The sequence below is a fragment of the Triturus cristatus genome, chromosome 5_1 (assembly GCF_964204655.1).
Source record: "Triturus cristatus chromosome 5_1, aTriCri1.1, whole genome shotgun sequence".
NCBI classification, from domain to species: Eukaryota; Metazoa; Chordata; class Amphibia; order Caudata; family Salamandridae; genus Triturus; species Triturus cristatus.
In genome coordinates, this window is record NC_140587.1 from 435,773,993 (window position 1) to 435,796,979 (window position 22,987).

Here is a 22,987-nt window from a genome sequence, read left to right on the forward strand (position 1 = left end):
AAGCAGAGAACAGAAAAGGAAACAGAATCTCTGAAATCCCTGACTGAAGTAGATAAGAACAGGATCCCGATGGAGGAGAGTACCACGAGATAAAGTAAGGTGCCTGGAGCGGGATTCCAGGAAATGGACGAAGTCTAAAAGAAAATACCCTTCGGGTAAGTCTCATCCACAACACTTCACTTTACCACCTGATAGATGAGAACAATGAACAAAGAGGAAATGTAATCAAACAAATAAAAAATCTTTAATTTATTCACAGTATCATTTGGAGCACAGTATATACACATGGATTTTATCAGGTTATTGTGACAACTCCTAACATTAAAAAACAATACTATTCATCAGTATACAATACCCTACAACCTATATCAGTTAAAAAATATAAAATAAATTAATATACACAATTGGGAACACAGCAAAGGAAAAAATAATTCCTATCATTCAGAAATCACTTCATCAGTTTAGGTATGGATCAATTTTTGATTACTGAGATCATTATATCAACTTATTCCAATCAGTATAATTGTTCCCTCAAACTTGATGAGGTTTCCTTTTTTCAAAGCATCGACGCGTTTCGGTGGGCAATCGGTATGCAGCCAACACCTTCTTCAGGAAGACAACATTTATTCCCAACCGTACTATTAAAATCTGAAACAATACAAATAATATAAAAGCAATTTAATGTTAACGTTAAAAACATTTGCTCATACATAACCTCATTGCTCAAACATTCTTCAAAAACACTGGTGATAAAGTGCCAGCAAATAGTGGCATTACATTCATCTCATGAGAACAGACATACAGCACACAAAGCTCTAAGGCACCATAGATAGTGTACCAGGCTATTATCATTTCACTGCCTTGATCTTTTTGAGTGTCAATAAAGATCTCATTTATATTATTGACCACATGGGTTTACTCTATACTCTAGGGCATTGGCCTCATAGCTCCAACAACCATTAGAGAGCTCAGATAAACTCTAATATGCATCAGGTAATTAAAAATACTCATAATTAATAAAATACCTGAAAATCCAGGGCAAAAACGCCTCCAAAAACGACTGCAGACCAGTATTTAAACAGCCAAACTCTGTATTCATAAGAAAAGGGAACACAAACCCAATTATTTGTCAAAGATATATATATAACCGTCCCTCTCTAATTTGAACACTTTCTAATATCATACCTCTTATGAGATCCACTCTCCCCACTGTGTGGGCATTGGTTGGTAGTAATTGGCCACCTTAGCAATTATACGAACAGCCGATATCTGTATCCCGAAATAAAGAGAGCACAGTCCATTTTCTCTGTAAGGACATATATCTGGCCATATTTCCCTGCTCTTCTTAAAAACACAGACTGACAGCGTACCTTATTTTCCAATGTCCGCTGACACCAAAATATACAGTGATTAATATTTCTCAGCCACCTCCGGTCCAGAGAAAAGAAATCGCCCCTAAATATTGTCTGATGGGACAAACAAAAAGCTGCGTTTAAGCGCTAGTAAAATATACCAAATACCCAAAAAAGATAAGGACAGTAAAATCTAATCTTTTAATACCCCGGTTACCTCAACACCTCATTAATTCTCCAGGAAATGCTAGATGAGCTGTCAAAACCTAGCTAATAGGAGGTGGTGGCAATGTTGAGACTACAGTATGCAATCTTAATAATCACTATCTTAATAGTCTCAATGAAAATGAGGTGTTAAGGCTAATAATGCAAACAACAGGTGCAAATACCATTTGTTCATGTTGTTCCCCATTACTTACCACCAACGTCATAGTCACAAGCAAAACCATCCCGGTACCCACCACTATTTTTATTTGCAATTAGTTTTTTAGATGCATATTATTTCCTTTGGGGTCTAAAAGACCTAATTTGCAGTGAGGCTGCATTATGCAGGGCAGGAATGCAAGCCAAGGACAGAAAGTGCTGAGTGAAATTTACTAAACTTTGAGGTTCCAAAGATGAATTTCTGACACCTGTCTATTTTACAATTTTTATCACAGTGCTTGAATTTCTAGTACATGTTGAATAAAAACTTGATTATATATAACATCGTTGAATATAAAATGAGTCATGAATCAAAATAATAATGGTGCTCCTGTGGGATCTTAACATTTCTACTTTGTCTCTCTTCCTCCTCACACTATTTACATTATGAGAATTAGTTACATCTGGAAATCAGAAACTACCAGAGCCCTTTCAATTTAACAAAAGCTTTTAGCCCCTCCCTATTGCCTTCAGGGTATAAATATGTGACCCTTCACTTGGAATTCCCATTTGTCTATTTCCCTAGGTCAGACTCTAGGTTTGGAGCTAAATGCTACACAGTATCTATCCAAGTTCCCTTTCTGCCTTGCTTTGTTGTGAAGAGGTTCTGTTTGTTTCTGAGAGAGTCTGCTTCTGCATCTATTGTTTTTCACATCCAGAGACCAATATGTTTTCCTATACCTCTTTATACTTAATCTATCTGAATTATTCTCCCATGTAGGGTGACTGTCTGTTCTTACTCCCCCTCCCTTTCTGTGTCTCATGGATGTATGGATGCAGCCAATGGACCGAAGCCCTTATACAGCATGCACGGTTGTGTTTTGTTTACACCAAATAGGAGCAATGGCCCGCTGTTCAGGGATAGCTCCTCTACTCCCCTTCTTTTTGATAGTGCACATTTTCAGTGCTTAATTTTAGGGGCAGCTGGTGAAGTCTGAAAGTGGTGGGCATAAAAAGGAAATACTGAATTTGCCAGAGAGAGAGAGAGAACTGTGAGTGAGCGTTACTGTCCTATCGAAGGTTTGTGAGGAAAAAGAGGTCCTGAAACAAGTGGGGAAACCACAACTACTTTTACTCTTACATAGACATGTAGACAATATTTCAGAGCGGTGTGTAAAGGGGCTTTGTTCATATTCACACACAGTCATAGCTGTAAGTGCTCTCATGTCATATGACCCCCCTATTAGCCTATGACTCTTTAACCAACAGCACGTAATGTTTCCTGTATTCTCTCTTGCCTGTACTACTGTGATGCCAGTTTTCCGTGACTGCGAAAGGATTTGATTGCAAGATTTTAGGTTATCCAAAATTTGTCTGCTGTCTACACCTCGTAGAGCACATATAAAGCCATTATTTACAACTTTTCACTGGCTTCTTGATCTCAAAGGTATACTTTGAAAGACACTATGGGTCCAATTCACAAAGGTAAACTGAGAACATAGTCTAACTTTGCAGCTTTCGGTGTTCACAAAGGGCATTTATGAGTAGTAAAGTTAGACTTTGGTCTCAGTTTTGGTCTCAGTTAAACTTAAAACCAAAACTTACGTTTAGCTGAGACAAAAGTCTAACTTTACTACTTGTAAATGCCCGATAGTTGGAAAGTTAGACTTTCATCTTCGTTTACTTTTGTGAATCAAGCCTGTTGTATGGATCATAATACCAATATTTCTACTGGTCCAGCTTATGTCAGGAGCAAATTCTGCTCCAGTTCCACTATGTAATAATCGAGATCCCACTCCCAGTTCATTCTATTCATCTCGCTAAATCTTGAGGATGTTTCCTTTCTTACAGGGGCCCACCCTATGAAACTGTTTTCCATTCCAACTGAGGTGTTCTTCCAATCACCTCAGCTTTCAGGAGGTTTTGAAAACATATGTTTTTAATTCTTAAGATGAACGTGCTTTTCTTTTTTATTGTGTGAATGTATTTATTGAGTTTTACACTACATACAACAATTGCAACCAGTAATACCTTCCAAAGTGATATGTCTACTGGTTGTACAGTATGAGCATACAGTCATGCTGCAAAACGCAGATTGATACATGGAAATTGTGTTAGCATCAACAATAATTGTGAAGAACTTTTTATGGTGGACTAATGGATATCACCAGCGTACCGCCGCAATGTTGTTAACTAGGGATGAAGCCACAAACTGGGGTGGGAGTAGGGCATGTATGGGAGGTTGCAGTGTCAGCCTGTAACGACTGAAAGAGAAATGCGTGAATCTGAACAGGTGTGCACGTGGACCTGAAGTGGCTAAATTAGACAGGATGCAAATGGGAAACAGCCACTACCACACAGCCGTTACCATGCATTGCTGTTACAACATGGCCATTACCACGCATTTACCATTACCGTACAGGGTTTTTCCATGCATATGCATACACCGTGCATGCCTTTGTAGCAAAAATCGCATATGCGTTTGAAATGTATCAGGTAAGTATATATATATTAGGGAACTGTCCGGTTTCTTATTCTCTACTGAACAGGGTGTGGTGCCCTTCATGGCATCTTTTTGTGGGACATACACGCGGCAGTCCGGTCGAGAAGGGCGCCACATCCTGTTCAATAAACAAAGGGGCCGGAGAGGCTTCAAAATGTTGGAACCTTTGGCACAGATGAGTAGAGAATAAGAAACCGGAGATTCTATTCCGTAGCCCAGTCGGGCTGGATTATTTACAAAAGAAAGAACGCTAATTTGAACTGAGGCCACTGGGGCACAATAAAAGGCTCGACGAAGACTACAGGTACGCATGCCGGAAATAGAAAACTCACCTGAGAGGCCTAATTGGTCGTACAAATGGCATGCAGTGAATGGTGCCTATGAGCGATTCAGTTCTATCAGTTGTCACCCTTTGAAGAAGGAGCCTGTGAGCTCTGAGACGCGTTGGATTTTTAGATTTCATCGGAGGTGAACTAGCCGGTTTTACATTAAAGGCTTGCTAAGCACTCGTTGTAGGCGTCCATGCTTCAGTGCATCTTTTTGTGGTATATATATATATATATATATACACGAACTCCTCGTAAGCTTTTTCAATCCTTCCAACAAAAAGGAGCGTAGACCACATCAAATCAGCAATAAAGTGCGTTTATTTTCCCCTCAGTACAGCGATGTAACAGCCATTATTATATATATATATTCAGTGAAAAAAACATAGGTTTCAGGGACGTTATAGTTAGAAATTAGCATTTAAAAAACCTTAGAAATTCACTGAAAAAACCACAGATTTCAGGGACGTTATAGTTAGTTGGACATTTCACTTGTACAAAACCAGAGAAATTCGGCTGTTATAGTTAGTAGAGCTAACTTTAACTTTTGCCCCCGCAATGCACTGCTGATGACGTCACATATTACTTCACTAATGACATGCTAAGTGACATCACTCATGACATCACTGATGACATCATCCAGTGACTGAGTGTTTCTAAAAATGTCAAGAATGTTATATCTATATGTGCCAAGGTGTATTGAAGAATAATTGTTTGTCTAAGAACCTGTATGGGTGCCTGAGTGTCTGTGTGGGGGGTGTGACTCCCTGCATGGATGTGTGAGTGGGTAATTCACTGGGTGTATGCATTTATTAGTGTGTGCGTTAGGGAGTGTAGGGGTGAGTGAGTGTACATATATCTGTGTTGGTGAGTGAATGGATATGTTAGTGGTATATGTGTAAGTAACTACATATGTGACAGGCAGTATTTGTGAGTGTTGGAGTATACAAGTGAGTATATGTGACAGTGAGTGATTGTGACAGTGGCTGCATGGATAAGTGTGTGCTTCTATCAGTAATTGTTGAACACACTACGTATCTGTATGAAAAAGTGAAGTGGTGTGTGTATAACTGTATAGGTGATTAAATGGTAGTGTAATTAATTCTTTGGGTGACTGACTAGGTTTTTGAGTAACTCGTTGGGTGAGTGGTAGTGTGTGAGTGTTTCTATGGGTAAATGAGTGAATATATCAGTGGCTGTATTGATGAATGACTATGTGTATGAGTGACTGTATGGGTTAGTGGGTGGATGTGTGTGTAGACGTATGAATCACTGGGCGAGTATGTACTAACTGCTATTGGTGTGTCCATGGTTTCCATATTGATAGTCTGTATTTTAGAGTGGGTGTATGAAAGGTTTGATTAGTGTGTGAGGAGGTGCATCAGATGATCATGTGGATGATGTCATCAGTGATGGCATTTGAGATGTCATCAGTCCCTAACACCTATGGTTTGTTCAGTGAATATATATATATATGGATTTTAAAGTACGGGAAATGCTGTCTCCCGCATGCCACGACCGCCCTGCAGGGTTGGGGGCCCCCGACGACAGCGAGCTGTTTTGGAGATAGAATAAGGGGGGCATGACCCGCTTGCACTACTGTGAGCCCGAGGATTTACCGGCGATTATTACAGTGGAAGGCGAGAAAGGGAGCCGAGTGAGGCTGATGCCTCTGCTTGGCGGGTTCTGGACACAGCGCCTTATGGACATTGTGGGGTTACAACAAAGAGCTTGTGTGCACCAGTGTCTGCCCAAGCACCGTACTTACCTGCAACATCACGCTGGAGCTGACAGTGTGGCCAAACATCACCATGACTGCACAGGTATTCCACAGAGGCTCCTGATGAATTATGGGACTTGCAGTACGGCAGCAGTCAGGCAGGTGACTTCACTATCAAAAAAACCTTTCTCCCAATTCTTAAGGGTACGTCGTAATTGTACAAACTTGTCAGACTTTGATGTCCAAGCAGAAAAAATGAAAGAAAAGTTTCTACTCCGTGGCTATCCACATAGACTGATTAGAGAATCATATAAACGAGCACGGTATTACGATAGAGACCATCTTCTCGGTAATAATACACATAGAAAGACAAACCAATTAGTCTGCATCACTAGACACTCGACATTAAATGCCACAGTGAAACAAATAGTCAATGCTAATTGGCATATTTTAAATAGTCATCCGGAAGCAGGAAACAAGATAGCTAAACCATTATTTGCTCACCGAAGGAACAAAATCTGAAAGATATGATTGTTCATTCGAGGTATAAGTCAAATACTCCCTTTATTCAGAAAACTATTGATGGCAGAAAACCTGTTAAAGGAACTGTAAAATGCTCAACTTGTAAATCATGTGATCAAGTCTTAGAAGGTGAAACCTTAACTCACAATGGCTACATGATTCAGGCACAACAACTCTATAATTGCAAGACACAGAATGTTATTTATCTTATTCTGTGTCCATGCAATCTTGGATATGTTGGTGAAACATCCCGAGTAGTGCAAACTCGCATGGCTGAACATCGTTCTGCTATTCGTAAGGCGAAAATGTCCGCACCATTAGTTAAACACTATTTGGATGCAGGACATAAACCAGAAGAGTTTCAATGGCAGATCCTAGAGAAGATCCACCTTGCAGAGAATAGTGGCGGGTGTAAAGTACGTAAGAAAAGGGAAGCTTTTTGGATCTTTGTCCTTAACACATTCCACTGTGGCCTCAATAATGAATTGCCATGGGAGAATGCTATCTGATATGCCACCTATTATTTTTAAGGATGAACTGATTTCTTCCTAGTCCCTGTTGCACTAATTACTCTGTGAAATTGGTCAAGCTTCCTACAATGTTTATACATTTGAAGTTAAGTTTGCAAAGGGAAGCTCCTTAAGACCATAATAATGGGATTTCCACCTTAAGAAATAAAACTCCCCGAAACAATAGGCTATCTGGAATTTATAAACGACATACATCGTATTTTAGTCGAAATATTCTCCTTTTGGAATTTATAAATGAAACACACTAAATAGTGGCAATATGTATGTACTATTCGGCCTCGTGAAAATAAAACAAGAAAGTAAACATTAAAGTTTCATTTTGTTTAAAATAAAGTTTTTTCTTTATACGAGAAACAAAAAAAAAAAACTCGTGTTAGCCACGCCTCCTGTCATCCACGTTATATCCGCATAGACGTAATTACATCACCACGGCCTGATCACCTGTTGTAGCTTCCTACGTAACCTCATCACTACGCGTTTACCACCTGATCGGATGACGTATAGACGCTTCTATTTAAACCTGCACTATAGCGCGGAATCATGGATATCGAGGAAACCGGTATACCGAGCTTTGAAGAACACGTTTGAGGCACGTCTTTTGTATCAAGATGGTCTTTCATCATTAGGTGAGTTACATAGCATCCAAACGGCATTGGCATTATAATGGGGGTCTTTGTAGATTATGGTTAACCCCCGTATTCATAGTTTGGGCTATTTATCTCTTCACTAGTTAATAGCTTGACACTATATTCTTGTCGTCTCTTCTTTATATTTTGCAGACTCATTTTGAAGAGAAGAATTAACCGATCTATTTATCAGTTAAAGAATCAATGAGAAAAAATAGAGCACAGCTCCACACTAATTCCAAGTGTAATTAGGTAGGTAATATCGCTCGTTTAGGTAGTTTAATATTTCTGAATTAGACATAACATCGTAGTGATATATATAAACAGTATTATCCAAGTTACTTATATATAATTAATTATATATTCTTTAGACACGCTTGGTCCCCCCCTTTTTTTGCCTCATCGTGTTCCGTTATCAAGTAAATATGTGCCAAGGATGACTGGTATACATCTACACTATTCATAAGGTAACTTTTTACTGTTTGTAGAATGTTATATACATTAACCACTAAATAGCACTAGTATTTATCCCCTTATTTTCTTGTATGATTTTTCCTTTAGTGAACTTCATATTTTTAATACCAATCTTTACAAAGCATCATCGTCTAATCCATTCTTACAAGTAAGTCTTTGGACTACTTAATTCATGCTTCTGGGTCCCAATCCTTGGTCTATATCCTTATCGTTTTCTTACCAGGGATAAAATACCCTTCCCTGGGATATTTCAACCTTCCTTGAATTATTTGGTTCTCTTAAGAGCACGGTGCATATTTCACCTTTCATCAATTTGCACAGTCAAGGCCTATATTAGCCACATGCCACTTTTTCAACTTTTCTCACCTACTCACTTCTAACTACAGTCTATACTTGGTTTTGTAATTTCTGGAAGAGCTAATTTTATTGTATAAATTGTCATCATTTAATCCATAAAACATCATTAGTAAGCCAGTGTACTTCTCATTTTCAGGAAATTTGTGTGGCTTTCCTGACGAAGGCGCTAGTGCGCCGAAACGCGCTTCGAAGACTATCTATTGCTACATTTTATTTGTTACTTTTTATGAATTTTATATTTGTATTGTTGAGTTTGTACCTGTTTTTCAATAATTTCTTGATGATTATATTTGAAATATACAGTGTAATATTTTTATAATGTATGAAACATTTTGATAAAAACGTGTTTCTTTTTAAATGTGCTATCGTATAACATCTATGCGTTTTCTTTATGAAAACACCAGCTTCTTTTTATAATAAAGAAAAAAAAGTCTTTTCACTATTCCGTTGTGGTACACTGGTTCTTATTAAAAGTAAATCTGTTTTTTTGGTTTTATATAAATACATATATTGTGACATTTACATCTATGTGATTGCCTAGGAATTTATTATTCATTGCGTATTGTTGCCCTGTCCTAGGAATTTACCTAAATACATTACAGGGGGTCCTTGATATTTTCAAAGAGGTGACTTCACTATCTACACCTGGGACACTGCACATGTGATGCACCTCTGAGGAAGGCAATTCGCTGAAACTCGTCAGGTGCCTCACCATTGTTGTTGCCTGCGCTAATTTAAATAAAGCTTCGTTTTCCAGAACCAGGTTATGGCGCTTTCTTGTGTGGATTTTAAAGTACAGGAAATGCTGTCTCCCGCATGCCACGACCGCCCTGCAGGGTTGGGGGCCCCCGAAGACAGCGAGCTGTTTTGGAGATAGAATAAGGGGGGCATGACCCGCTTGCACTACTGTGAGCCCGAGGATTTACCGGTGATTATTACAGTGGAAGGCGAGAAAGGGAGCTGAGTGAGGCTGATGCCTCACCTTGGCGGGTTATGGACACAGCACCTTATGGACATTGTGGGGTTACAACAAAGAGCTTGTGTGCACCAGTGTCTGCCCAAGCACCGTACTTACCTGCAACATCACGCTGGAGCTGACAGTGTGGCCAAACATCACTATGAATGCACGGGTATTCCACAGAGGCTCCTGATGAATTATGGGACTTGCAGTACGGCAGCAGCCAGGCAGGTGACTTCACTATCTACACCTGGGACACTGCACATGTGATGCACCTCTGAGGAAGGCAATTCGCTGAAACGCGTCAGGTGCCTCACCATTGTTGTTGCCTGCGCTAATTCAAATAAAGCTTCGTTTTCCAGAACCAGGTTATGGCGCTTTCTTGTGTGGATTTTAAAGTACGGGAAATGCTGTCTCCCGCATGCCACGACCGCCCTGCAGGGTTGGGGGCCCCCGACGACAGCGAGCTGTTTTGGAGATATATATATATATATATATATATATATATATATATATATATATATATATATTACCTACTGGCGGTCGCCAGTAGGTAGTTATAGTTAGGACCACGTTTCCATAGGAAATCCGCAACATTCTATTTTGAATAACTTTGGCGCCGGTCGACGAATCCTCGCGAATTTTTCAAAATAGGTGGGGCGCTACGCTCCGCTCCTTCCCTGAAAGTCTCGGGGGGATTCGTCAAGCGGGGGCTGAGATAAAAGGGGGGTCCCAAAACGCGTTTTTCCCATGCATTTTTCCATAGGACCTTTAGACAGGGCTACAGCCCGAACGGCTGAACAGAATTACTAGAAATTTGGCAGAGAGGTAGTCCTCAGGTCAAGGAAGTGCCTTTTGTAGGTTTGGTGTAAATCTGTTCAGTAGATTCTGAGAAAATAGCCTTTAAATCAATATATATATCTGAGCCAGCTTACGGTGCGCTTACGGTACGCTTACCGTACGCGTACGGTGGCGTGCGCGAGCGCGATTCTGATTGGCTTTTAGATCTTAGTAAACATTCGAATCGGCCGAAACCAGGAAGCGGCGGCCGCCATTTTCTCTCTCGCACTGAGAGTGATGTTTAAAATATTAAGCCCAAAAACATGTAAAGGGGCTGTTTAGACAGCTCCCACACACATAGCAATGTTGAGGGAGTCCCCAAAGATCCCCCAAGAACAAAAACGGAATTTTTATTTTTTCGCTAATTTCGCCGATTACGCTTACCGTACGCGTACGGTAAAAAATTATTAAAAAAAATAAATATCCACACTCTCCCCACCCCGTGTGCAATTGGTGCCCGAAGGACACCAATTGTGCATGGCTTATTAAAGATGAGTTAAACTAAAATATTAAAAAAAATAATAATAAAAAAAAAAATTATCCACACTCTCTCCACCCCGTGTGCAAATGGTGCCCGAAGGGCACCATTTGTGCATGGCTTCTAACATATACGAAAAATTAAAATATTACCTTTCAAAATGAAGTGCATCATATGTCCTCCATGTGCGCACGGTGCGCGAAGCGCATCGTGCGTACATGGCCCATCTAGCGTAACGTGGGCACGTGGTGCGCGTAGCGCACCGCGTGCCCACCGTGCGTGCACGGCACTAACTGCGTAAAGTGGGCGCGCGGTGCGCGAAGCGCACCGCGTGCTCACCGTGCGCGCACGGAACGAACTGCGTTAAGTGGGTGCGCACGCCACGAATGGCGTAAAGTAACTTAGCATTTAAAAAACCGTACAAATTCACTGAAAAAACCATAGGTTTCACACACGTTATAGTTAGGAATTAGCATTTAAAAAACCTTGCAAATTCACTGAAATAAACATAGGTTTCACACATGTTATAGTTAGCGGAAATTTTACTGATAAAAAACCAATGAAATTCCCCCGTTATAGTTAGTGCAGGCAACTATAACTCACGCGACCGCAATCTTCTGCTGATGACATATGTGTCTTTATGAAAAAAAAATATTTGTAATATATGTATAGCTAAAAATGTATGGAAGAAGACATGGGCAAATAAGTGTCTAAATACAGTATTAGCATCAGCAGAGGATTGCGGTCGCGTGAGTTATAGTTGCCTGTACTAACTATAACGGGGGAATTTCATTGGTTTTTTATCAGTAAAATTTCCGCTAACTATAACATGTGTGAAACCTATGTTTATTTCAGTGAATTTGCAAGGTTTTTTAAATGCTAATTCCTAACTATAACGTGTGTGAAACCTATGGTTTTTTCAGTGAATATATATATGTATATATATATATATATATATATATATATATATATATATATATATATATATATCCATTCCTCACCCTCAGAAGAAGCCGGGACACTCAAGTCGCGGTGCAGCTCCGGGTCCGAGGCAGCCTGGTTTTTTATTGCCACTCACCGTGCAATCAAGCACACGTGCACTCCTCTCATAAAATAACGCCAACTCCAAAGTGCTCCAAAGAATTTATTTTCAATGCATTGAGCCAACAAGAAGCACCCAATGCGTTCCGGCGAAGCTTCACCGAAACGCGTTGGGTGCTTCCTGTTGGCTCGATGCATTGAAAATAAATTCTTTGGAGCACTTTGGAGTTGGTGTTTTTTTTTACGTGAGGAGTGCACGCGTGCTTGATTGCACGGTGAGTAGCAATAAATATATATATATATAGATATATATATACGCCACAAGGAATCGCCTCACCAACCGCACAGCATTCAAGTGCAAGAGACGAACACGGACCCAGAGTAAGTGCTTAGTGGTTTTTATTAAATCAAAAACCCAATAGCTGCCATGACGCGTTTCGGCCTTCCAGAGGCCTTGATCACATGACGCTGTCTCGTGAAGCCAGAGCTTTTAAAGTGCAAGTGCAAAGGTTAATCATGACATCATCACAATAGACATAGAAAACATAATGTGTAAAATACATCTGTACAAATGCGCAAACAATTGTATGCATTAATTCATCTTGTGATTCATATTCCAATTAATTCTAAAGCCACGAATACAAGTCAAATACTTTTAACAACATGTGCACTGGCCAAAGAAATTTAAAATTAAACGACTGATGAAACATTTTGTGCAGCATAAATCGATCTAATGAATCGATCTATAAATTATAGCTTCTATCCGTTACACCAAAGAACTCCCTGGTTAACCAATACCTGCACACCAAAGGCAAAAACTAATAATAACTGGATCAATCCGGTTATACTCAATCATAATCTTGCCTCAATTCATCGAGTCATAGGAAAAACAATTAGAAACCCAATGCATATGAGAGAATGCACAGAGTGATGGTCTGATCAATCTAAAAAAATATATACAAAATTGTTCGGTGTGAAAGTGCTGATTAGTGTAGAGGAGGAGACATAAAAGAAAAGGAAAAACGACAAATTTATAAAATACGTGACAGCCAGATGGATAAAGCTGACATACTAATCTGTATACTCAGGAGGGAAAACGAAATTAAATACATGTTGAAAACTGCAGAAAAACATATTGAAAATAGGTAACACAGAGTACGTCAGTGGCAGACAGCAAACCAGAGTTATTACAGCCAGGTATGAAAGTCCTCACTCGAATTCATCCCATTAGGTGCCTTCGAGTCTAGCTCAAGGATATATCTAGTCTCCAATCTCCTAAGCATTGCTTCCCTGTCACCACCACGCCTAAGTGGAGGTATCGTATCGATGACAAAGTAGCTAAGGTTCTCTAGGTTACTGTTGTGCTTTTCACCAAAATGCCTGGCTACTGGGTAAGAAGCATCATGATTAATGATGGCTCTCATGTGCTGGAGTATACGTTTGTGTGCCTGCAATTTGGTACTCCCAACATATTGCAGGCCACACGTGCACTCCAGCACATACACTGCAAAATCGGTCTTGCAAGTGAGTTTTTTAGATATTTTACAGGGAGTGCAGGAAAAAGGAGAGATGTAATTGGACGTACTTTTGCCCAATGTACAAGCCTTGCAAGTGGAACATTTAATGAAGCCCTTGCTGGCCTGCAGCCAATTGCTTGCATTACTCTTGAGCTCCGGACTACTCTTGACCAGCATGTTACTCATAGAACGCGCCTTGCGAAAAGTGATGGCAGGATTCTTCGCTATACTATTGCCTATCACCGGGTCTAGTTGGATCAATGACCAGTTTTTCTTTATAATTTTGCGCAAGTTGTTGTGCTGGCGACTGTAGGTTACAATCAGTCTGGATGTGTCATCCTGGGCAGGAGCTGGACTGGGGATGCTCTCATGGCTCGAACCTATAGTGTTGATACCTAGGATTTGATCCCTGACTAGAGCCCTAGTCCGGGATATTGCCTTGTCAAGAATAGTGGGGGAGTATCCCCTGGCAAGAAACCTAAGCTTACTATGTTCCTGAGCAACCCTGCAGTCTTCATCTGTGCTACAGATCCGTTTTATGCGCAGCATCTCCCCATAAGGGATGCTGCGTATAAGATGGTCAGGATGGTGGCTAAGTGCATGCAACACGGTGTTGCCCGCAGTTGCTTTTCGATACAGCTTGGTGTGGAGTCTCCCTTCGGAGATAAAAACCTCCACATCAAGAAAGTTGACTTGATTCTGACTCAAAACAGCTGTAAACTGTAAATTAAGTTGATTCATGTTGATGGCTTGAATAAAGTCACAGGCTGAAGTTTTAGAACCCTTCCAGACCACGAAGAGATCATCAATATAGCGATGCCAGGCAACGATGTTGTTGGCCATGACATCACTATATTCCTTGTGAAGGACTTGCTCCTCCCACATGCCCATGTGCAAGCACGCGTAGCTTGGGGAAAAGCAAGCCCCCATTGCTGCGCCTCTCAGTTGCTGGAATACAATATTCTGAAATAGAAAATAATTATTATTGAGGCAGATGTTGATCATAGCTGATATCATTTTGCAATGGTCCATCATGTAGATCGGTTCAGTCTTAAGAAAGTGTTCCGCCGCCTTGATACCATCTTGGTGATGTATACTGGTATAAAGGGCGGTTACATCCAATGTAATCAGCCAGAAATCCTCCTGTCACTTGATACCACTGATTTTTCTCAGAAAGTCATTGGTGTCCTGTATGTACGAAGGTAATCCCCTCACATATTTCTGTAAGAAAAAATCAATGTACAATGAGGTCTTTTCCAAAATACTCCCCCTGGCCGAGATGATGGGTCTTCCAGGCGGTTTGGCTGCATTTTTATGTATTTTGGGGATCAGGTAGAAAACCGGCATGATCGGGTGATTGACCTTTAAAAACTTCAATTCCTCAATACTGAGGAGGCCTGCACTCTTCCAAGCCAACAACATATTATAAAAGTCATTCCAAGCTGCTTTTACCACCTTCCACTCTGTTCTCTTGTAACAAGCTCTGTCATTTAGATGTAATAGGGCCTCTTCCACATACAATTGTCTTGGCCATAGCACCACGTTGCCTCCTTTGTCCGATTGGCGAACGATGATGTTATCATCCTTTTGGATTTTCTTCATGAGTTGTCCATATCCATGGTTCCAATGTTGTTGGGATTGCCGAGCACTATTGACTGATTTGTGCAAAGATTTCAATTGGCAAGTTACTCTTGCATTGAAAATTTCTATGTTATCATGGACCATGATGGGATTGAAAGTGGACTTGGGTTTGAAAGGAGTCACACCTGGTTTGTTGGTAACAGGCAAAGGATCACTTTGTGATGAATCCTGAATTCGACCCTCCTCATGAAGCTGCTGCAGGTCACAAAGGAGATTAAAATCCCCCACAGTACCTACTGGAGGACTTGAGGAGATGTTTTCACTCTGCGTGGTGCTCGTTTTATTTCTGTTCAGTTCGAAAAATTTACGAAGCTTTAGTTTGCGTGTAAATTTATAGATGTCTACGCGGGTTTGCGCGTAATTAAAATTATCTGCTGGACAGAATGAAAGGCCAAGCGCCAAAATCTTCTCCTCCTTGGAACTCAATTGCATGTCCGTGAGGTTAATGACAGCTAGAGGTGGAACTTCTGGGATCATTGTTTGCGAGTCCATCGCTTCTGTCCTCTTTTGCCCCTCTGCGGTTTTGGACCGCTGTTGGATCTTGCGGTGTTGCCTACGTTCCCTTCGTTTGACGTTGTTGCGTCTCCTTCTGCTCTCGTGTTCTGCGCCCGTGGTCTTAAAGTATGGCGTCTGTCCTGCCGCAAACAATCCACCTCTTGTGCCATGGTGAGTTTTGTAAACCCCAATTCTTTATTTGTAGAGGTGTGCTCGTTTTCCGATTCACTTCCTGGAATGGAGCTTAGATCTGATAGGGATGATGATATGTGACCCACGGGATTGCTTGATGTGGACATGATGGCAGATTGGCGCGCTTTTTGTTTGTAGGTGACAAATTTCCTAGCAAATGTAAAAATTTGGCCATTTTGATAGTCAATTTTGTCCCTTTGGAACTTGAAAGCCTTGCGTTTTTTGATGGATTCCTCTTCCTTAGCCAAACGGGTGTGCATTTCCTCACGAAGCCTCTTTTCTGCTTCCGAGGGGCCCAGCTTGCTGATCTGCTCATTTAAATCCTCTATGGTGGTTTGGATTTTTAAGCGGTCACTTTCAGCGTATCTCACTAGAATCCTCAATAAGTTAGCAGAGGACTGTAGATTGCATTCCGCCCAATCTGCCAACATTTGAGGGTCAGGATTCTAATAGCTGGGTGCCAGCATAATGCGCAAACCTCGCGGTACACGCCCGACTTCCAAGTAGCGCGACAGGGAACGGTGCTCCCACCATTTTGAAGTTTCAATACGCATAGATTTCTCCAGTTTCTTAAAAAGTTCTTTTAAATCAGCGTTGCCCGTTCTCGGGACCTCCTGAGTACTAACCGTCACAGGTGCTGTGCCGGGTGAGTCATCAAACATTTCTAATGCCGCCTCCTCGCGGCTTCTCCCAGCGCCGGCAGCCATTATGCTTGGGTTGGGGATAATATATCAAAGATTCTTTCACCAACACTAAAAAACGCTAAATAGCGGCAGTAGCGTAGGTGAGTCCGCACACTTCTTCACCGGTTCACAATGCCCAAAAGTCCTCCTACCTTGGCAATCTTCACGGCCGCTTGCTCACGAATCGGCTGGCCACTGGCTTACGGCAGGGGTAGTTGTCGGCACATATACATATACACACACATATACACACACATATACATATACATACACATACACAAAGGGGGTTTATACTTACCTGTAAAATACTTCACCACCCATATGCCTTTACCCTTCATGCTTTTACAATGAAAATCATTGTAAAGGCATGCGCATTAAAGGCATATGCGTGGTAATGGCATGCATGGTGAAGGTTATGCGTGATATTGGCATTCACATAGTAGCAGCCGCATTGTAATGATATGTTTGTTACAATGGAATGCGTGGTTCTGTCATACATCCAGTGTAAACAGCAGATAAGTGCGTTTGCAGTGCGGGTGTAGGGTGGGTGGAAGACAGCCACCCCAAACGCTCTCCCGGCAACATAGATTGGGAAGGACAGGAGTCAGCGAGACAGGCCAGGGCTCCACATGCACCCTAGGCAATGATCGCAGGGCCGTTTGCTTAGGTAATGGGGGAGATCACCATTCCCAACTCTTTAGAATAATTTGCTTTAAGTTGTTCTATTCCAAGTCATGCATTTTTGGAGAGCTGTTGCTCTGTATAAGTGCAATTTGTGATTCATTGTGTTTAGTTCCTTTTACTGCAGGAACTAGGGTTACAGCAGGTACACCTACATAATCCTGCCATCAAGTGTGCTCCAACTCAAATGTTTAGTTTTGGTAATTCACAGTTGGGGTGCCCAGTAAACATTAGAATGTCATTTCTTCCCAGGGTGAATAAAGGCTCTGGGCATACAGTCCCTGCTGTCATAGCAAGGCAGGGTTCTTGACGCTATGTTTACTTCCCTACCTCTTTCTGACATCAGCAAAACTAGGCATGCAAGGGCAGTGCAAGGGGTTTCACAATGCAAGCCAGGGATAGTAGTTGCCACCCCTGAGTAGACATCCTGGAATAACCTCTGGCAGGAAGGTATAAGGTCCCCATGTACTTTTATCCACGCACTTTTAATTTCAATGGACTCATGGAGTTTCTTACAGTGGTGCTCACCAAGTTGTTTTGGTGAAAACAAGTAAAAACTCTGATTATTCAAACATATATTAAAAGTAGTGAGGACAAATTCCAAGAGGCTGGCAGACTTGGCATCCATTAAGCCCTGTGGGCAAAAATGTGTGCCCTGAAGTTGTCTACTGTACAAATTAGGAAGGTGGGCAGTTTTACAGATTGAGCAGGATTTTCCATTCTTTCCACAGTCTCACTCTTTCTTACCATTATTTATTTAGGTAAAACAGACAAATTAATAAAGGGAAGTGCTGTGACATGCCATTTACGTAGTCTAAAAAATGCATAACAGGAAATCACTGTGCAAATAATGACCGGCAACATTACTTACCATGCCATTAAGGGCAACAGAAATCCGCACCTGTACACTTAGTCACATGTCATCATCATCAACCCCTGACCCAACATCATCCAAAGCTCAGTCTGCCAGGTATGACTACATAGGTATCCAAATGTACCCAAGCCTGGACCCTGGAGGCATACGCATGCTGAAATTGTATGACACAATATTGCATAAGATGAGTTTGAGCACCCAGTCATTTATAGGAGGTAGAGGACCTCTGCCCCATCTCATTGTGATACACCTTTTAGGTAGTAAAAGTACTAAGGCATCATATTTCATAGGGTATCTCTTTCACATACCTAAGTAGAGCTGTAAGGGGTCAGGCTCAATCCTAATGTCTATCATTTTACTTAGTTCAGTGAACCCAGTGCACCGAAATGCCTAAATGTGAGGACATCCACAAGGTAAGTATATAACATCAGCCACCTCTTCCCGGCACCTGTGGCATTTAACATCTTTGCTAAGAGCATATTTATGGTTCTTAATGGGTGGGTGATTAAATTGTAATTTAATCTTGGGTAGCTTGCCAGCCCATGCAAGTTTTATCATCAGTTGTAAATTGTTAAAGAATGTGCAGGTCTTGACAATTGGTAAATTAAAAAATAAGTAAAGCAGTCTGAGCAAACACATAATGACAATTCTGCCCCTAAGAAACAGTGGGAGTCTTATCCATCAACTAATGTTCAGTGAGAGTTTATTGAAAGCAACACCTTAATTACTATTGACAGTCACTACACTGGTGTCCAGCGTCCACCTCAGGAGGGATTCTAAAGTGCACTGCCCCTTAGAGTTAGTTAGTGAGAAGATAATGGATTTATCCCAAATGATCTTCAAGCCAGACAATAAACCTGAATCTTATGATCTCATTGAGAAATGGACAAAGATTTAAGTGAAGATACCTGATCTAGAGCAAGAGATCATCAGTATAAGCAGGAAGTATCAGTCAATAGTCTGGAAATCTAAGTTCTCTGTGTGCATGGTGCTCTCTAACTGCGTATGCCAAGAGCACTGCAACAATAGCATAAAAGAGTGGTGAAAGCAAACATCCATGCCGAGTTCCTCTCCTTATGTCAATGGGAGTAGTTAGGGAACAATTTACTTGAATACAATGTTCAGTAGACGGGTTCATTGTCTATCGACTGGATGGATGTTATAAACCCCTTCAGACCATCTATGTCACAGCGAATTGGCATTCGTTTTCACCATGTGCTCTAGCAGCAGCATATTTGCCCATGTGCTTGGCCTCTCTGTTGAGAAAACTCACCAAGCTTAGAGTGTACTCGATTTAAAGTATGTTCATCCTTTGTAAGAGTGTGAGACCCTTCTAGACTAGCATTCGTACATTTAAGATTTGGGAGAATACGACGTATTGACTTCAGCGTGCTTAGCTATACTTAGTCCACAAATATACACTTTAAAGGCGTCCCTCACTGTCTCTAAGTGTTCAAGAGATCCTATGTTATGTTTATCCTATTGCCTGATAGCAGAAGCAACCTCAGACCTAACCACAGTATCAAGTAGTGATACTGATGGAAATCTCTACAAGAAGTAGAGGAGCTGGGGGCGCCTATCAGGCACATTCAAATCAATAGGAATGGGAGTGGTCATAATGTGTGCCTACTAGGTGTGCAAAACTGGATCCAAGATGTTTTATCCCAGAAAAGCAGCATTACAATCAAAATGGAAGTGTGTATTACGAACTGTAGAGTGGAATGTGAATTCAGTACCTTAGCAAGTTAGCGTTTCTTTGGCACCATATGTAAAGTAATTGTTCTTGCTCAATTATACAGCATATCTCTTGTGCAGTGGTACAAAGTCTTCTGGGCATCCAAGTCGATCTATTAATTTCATGGTTCAATGCACAATTAACTCTCTCCCCCCTCCTCCATATTATTGCACAGCATTGAAACCTGGAGCTCACCTGCTGTAGTTCACAATAACATTGAGAATTATCATAGGTGGGACCATAGGTTTGAGAAAAAAGTCCACTCAAACAAGCACTCGGTCACTACATATCTACCACCTGGATCTAGAATTGTGTTAACTACACACACACCACATCCTTTTCTGATCCAGAACAACACATGGGAGCTGAAGGATGCTGTATAACAATGGCCTCTCAGCCTGTGAATTAAACCACAAGCAGATTATGCTGTGAGATGTGTCCAGTGGAGGCTGGTACAGAGTGGGGGTGGCGGGGGTGTAGAAAAATTAAAATAAACTTACCTTGTCACCACGCCACTCCTCCGTCGTCTCTCCGCATCCGGCTGGAACAGAAGCAGGAAGCACACAGTCCCCCCTAAGCCAATCACAAGGCTACTATCAGCAGCATTGTGATTGGTCTGAGCACCGTGGTTCAGCGCTCAGATGGGTACTAAGAGCCTGTGCATGTTCTCCACCCACCTGGGTGGAGAACATGCTAATTGCGTATGACTGTTTGGCCTGCCCAAGGCGGACGGCGGAACTGTCATGCGCACTTACAGAGTGCCTACCACTCCTCCCCCTGCACTGTGAGCAGAGGATCCCAGCCCCGTCCCGCACTGGAAAACTGCTTCAGCAGGGAAAAATAAAATAATCATAACATCTAGTTATCATCATTTTATTTTTCCTTTTTTTACACTGCTGAAAAGCAGTGGGGCGAAGCTCCTCCGCCTTAACCGAGGAGCCACCACTGAGTGTGTCTTGAATAGACACCATGTTATTAGAGTGTCAGATAAGCCAAGATATTGTGTACTTTCCTATGGACATTTAATCCCCTAATGTTCTACACGATTAGCCGTAGCAAGGAATTATTAGTATACATTGCCATGTCCTGCAAAGTGTTTGCTTCATTCTTTTTTTTTACTGTGCCCATCTACTGCCTGCAATCATCAAATAGTCTACAGTGAGATTAAACCATGGGTCCATATACCTGTGCGCTCTGTCTTCCCAGTACAATTCTAAGCCAAGTCGGGTACTACGTACTGTATTCTATATTCATTGATTAAAGTTTTTTTTAACAGGCAAAAACAGTCTCTAAGCTTCTTGCACTTGCAGTGTGAAATCGGGAAATAGAGAGATGTCAGTGCTGGAGTTCAGGGGCAAATTGGTGTGTGTGAGCAGAGGGTGCAGTCTTTGAAGTAATGCCCCCAGTGCCAAATCGCATATCTAAAGCAGGTCTCTTAATCATTGGGTAGTGCTTCTGCCTAGTTGACATCCCAGTTATGTCACCAGCCAACACGTAGCAGTTTTCATATGATTATTGGGGCACAGGAGAAAGGACCCCATTACAGTTGAAGAATCAGCCAATTAATCCAAGAGGGGCTGTTGGTGCCACAGATGATGAGCTAACACCAATGTACCTAAGTCCAGAAATTCATGGTGTGAGTGGTGGGGGTGGGTATTGGTCTGAGCTCTGTTGGCAACCAGATGGAGTCTCACAGTGATGTGCTGTTCCCAAAGATCACAATTTTGGTCTTCTCAGTGTTCAGCTTTAGACAGCAGAAGAGCTCAAAGCATTCAGAATGGTTGTGAACATGGCGCTGATGGGTTGCAGTCCTCTGGAGTTTGTCATGGTGACTGACGATAAGCAATAACTATATTCTGTTTTATTTCTACCTATCATGGAAGTGTTTCTTTTCTGGGGGAAATAAATCAATTGAGACATATGAAGCACTATATAGTATCCATACATGTGTGGGAGGCAACATCTGCTTGAAGTGATATGCGCATACAGTTTACCAGGCTTCAATCTCAGGCGTGCCTCCCCCAAATCAACTTTTTGATGACATTCTTAACCTGGGAGAGCTCAGAGGAATATATTAACACCCCAAAGAAGTAATTGTAATGGGGAGCAACAATCATCTTTAATATCTAGACTCTATCCCACATTAATGTATTGAGCTGTGTTCAGCATGTCACAACATTCAGTTTTTTATGATCAGTGATGTCAGGTTGTCTTGTATCATCTTTTCCAGTCTGCTGCTAATAATAAGTCCCAGGTATTTGAGGTCCCTTGAGCCCATCTCATGTTATACGGACAGAGACTGGTCTATATGAATCAGGACATGGACAAGGCCTCGCACTTATCCTTATTGATCTTGTGTTATAAAAATATCCTGACAATTGTGAGAAAAGTTGCATGGGCAGCATCAGTGCATGTAGAAAAGCCACGGTGTAATAAATATATGTACTATGCTTGCTAAATTCATCAAAATATTTTTCTCCGATTTTGTAATATTGGAACCCTTACTAGGTTTGAAATTGATGTTGCTCTAATCTTTCTTTACTAATACCTCTAATGTGTACAACATCTTGTGAGATGCTAGTGGCATGTTTTTTTTCAATATCTTTCGTTGTGCTCGTTTTGTTTTGTTGTATGAATGTGGACACAGAGATAACAGTCGGGACCATCTACAGGACAGTATCTTTTTTATCCAAGGAACAGGACTAGGGACAACCATCAGATCCAAGCACATCCAAAACATTGGGACTAGGACAAAAACATGCTGATGGAAAAGGAAAAAGGCCGAAAAATTTGAAGAGCCAGAAAACCTAATTATTAACATCTCTTCTCACAGTCTACCACAGAAACAACTAACATAGTTTGTGCCCTCATACTTCACTAACTTTTTGAAACTGAGATTGCTTTGTTTAAATTGAGGGGGTAGTTGAGATTACGCCATTGCTTTGAAAATATGATTCCACCAAGGAAAGAACAGAAGACGCCGGATACTTGGAATTTAAGAACAAAAGCACATTCATGCCACCAGTTTCTCACAAAATGTTGGTCACAGTTGAGGTGTTAGGAAAGAAAGATTTGAGCA

At 41.3% G+C, this 22,987-nt stretch overlaps 1 long non-coding RNA gene across 4 annotated transcripts in view; it reads right to left on the reverse strand.

Moving 5' to 3' along the window:
• Nucleotides 1-226: 226 nt before the first annotated feature.
• Nucleotides 227-22,987, reverse strand: part of LOC146831013 (uncharacterized) — a 121,540-nt gene continuing 98,779 nt past the window's right edge. For 3 of the 4 annotated variants that reach the window (XR_014961511.1, XR_014961513.1, XR_014961512.1), the window contains 4 exons: nt 1,371-1,466; nt 1,186-1,269; nt 1,026-1,089; nt 227-648 (listed from right to left, as the gene is read on the reverse strand). This is a non-coding gene — a long non-coding RNA (uncharacterized LOC146831013). The remainder of the gene's footprint in view (nt 649-1,025; nt 1,090-1,185; nt 1,270-1,370; nt 1,467-22,987) is intronic. The other variant, XR_014961510.1, reaches the window with a different exon arrangement.